The sequence below is a fragment of the Echinops telfairi genome, unplaced genomic scaffold (genome assembly GCF_000313985.2).
Source record: "Echinops telfairi isolate 266 unplaced genomic scaffold, ASM31398v2 ScPeMD7_30;HRSCAF=105, whole genome shotgun sequence".
Classification (NCBI taxonomy): Eukaryota; Metazoa; Chordata; class Mammalia; order Afrosoricida; family Tenrecidae; genus Echinops; species Echinops telfairi.
Window position 1 is genome coordinate 1,496,407 of NW_022103927.1, and position 2,115 is coordinate 1,498,521.

Here is a 2,115-nt window from a genome sequence, read left to right on the forward strand (position 1 = left end):
GTCCCTTCTGAAATCAGGCCACTCAGGTATCTAGACTTATGTACACATGATCGCAATCAGGATTTAGAACACCTCCAACACCCTCTAGAATCTTCTGAGACCCTCCTTGATAGGCACTCCCTCCCCTCAGCCCTGTAACCACCGACTTGCTCTCTCTCATGAGAGCTTTGTCGCGTTGGGATGATCATAATCATGGAATCATGCTGCATGTTGTCTTGGAGACGGTTTCCTTCACTCAGTATCATTCTTCTGAGATTCACCCAACTTGTGAGTTTCAATAGTTTGTCCATTTGACAGCTGAACATGATTTCACTGGAGTCTCGGGATAGTGCAAAGGATTCATGTGCTCAGTGGCTAATTAAAAGGTTCAAGTTAAAAGGTTAAAGGTTCAAGTCCAATCCACAGGTGCCTCAAAAGAAAGACCTGGAGGTTTTACTTTCAAAAAACAAGACAAAACAAAAAACCAGCCATTGAAAATCCTGCGAAGTGCACTTGTACCCTGGAGTGCATGCATAGGTTTTATGCCGATGAACGCTGCCCTGGGTGACACACACAGTTTGAGCTGGCTACAAGCATGGTGGCTCCAATTCACTCAGGGTGCCACGGAAGAAAGGCCTGACAATCTGCTTCCATAAACACTATAGTAAAAAAATTCTATGGAGCCGAGTTCTGTTCTGTCACACAAGGGATGGAATGAGTTGGATTCAACTCAATGGCAACACTATTTATTTATTGTTTATGCTGCTCAACACTCGTGGCCCTTGCTCCTTGGTGACCCTCTGACCTCCCTTCCCACCTCCTCTTTGCTTGGTTACACTCCAGTGTTCTCTGCACCCAGGATGCTCATCCTCCCCTGTAGTGGGCTGAATGTGGCTCCTTCTGAAAACGTGACCTTATTTAGAACAAGTCCCTTTGAAGATGCAATCAAGTGAAAGATCTCAAGATGAGGTCATCCTGAATTATCTGGGTGGGCCTTCCATCTAATGACCAGTGTTCTTAGCAGAGAAGGGAAGGGTGAAGTCATGGGGGACAAGCCACGTGAGGTTGGGGACAGAGGTTAGAGTGACCCAGTCACAAACCAAGGGATGCCTGGAACTGCCAGAAGCCAGAAGGGGCAAGGAGGAAGTCCTTGATTTTGACTTCTGGCTTTCAGAACTATGAGATGACACTTCTGTTGTCTGAAGCCCCCAAGTTTGTGGCCATTTGCCACAGCAGCCACAAGACATGAACACCCTGCCTCAGGGCCTTTGCTCCAGCCACTTTCTCTGTCTGGAATGCTCTTTCCCTAGCTCTCCACGGGCTCATTCCTCCACCCCTGGTCTCTCTGCTCAAATGTCGTCTCAGAAAGTCCTCATGTCTACCCTGGCTCAAACAGCCCCCTCCTTCGGTCCTTCTATCTTTATACTCTGCTTCCCTTAACTTCAAAACAGAAGACCCTGGATGGTACAAATGATGTGCTCTTTGCAAGAAAGGTTGGTGGTTTGAACCCATCCCGAAGGGCAGCAGCAGAAAGACTTGGCAATCTGTTTCCAAAAAGATTATAGCCAAGAATACGCTATGGAGGAGATCTACTCTGTAACATAGGGTCGCCTTGAGTCAGCATTGGTTGGAAGGCAATGGGTTTGGTTGTGGTTTTATCTTTAAAACACCAATCACTTTTAGATACATTATGTTTACTTGTCCCCTTGTTTATTGTTTGTCCTCTTGTCTTTGTTCCAGGGACTGTTGGGTCATCTGGCTTCGGGAGGACAGCCTCATGGACACTTGCCTGGTGACGGCCAGTCGTTCTTCACCTGGGGGAGAGAAAGATTCAATAAGCATTTCCAGTCGGCTTGAAGTGGAGCAAAGCTTTCTCTCCCATGAAAGAATTTGTACATGTTGCAACCTCGCTCTGTCTGGAAAAACTACATGCTTGGTACTTAAAAAGATATGTTTTGGGTTTACTGAACAACTGCCAAGAGGGTACAGAGAAGTTCTGTATACCCTCCACCCCAAGTCTCCTAATGTCAACGTCTTATATAACATACATCTATGCATAGTGCGAATGCTGAAACTAACAGATTAAACGCCAGACCATATTTGTATTTTTTTTTCTTTTTTAACATTTTATTAGGG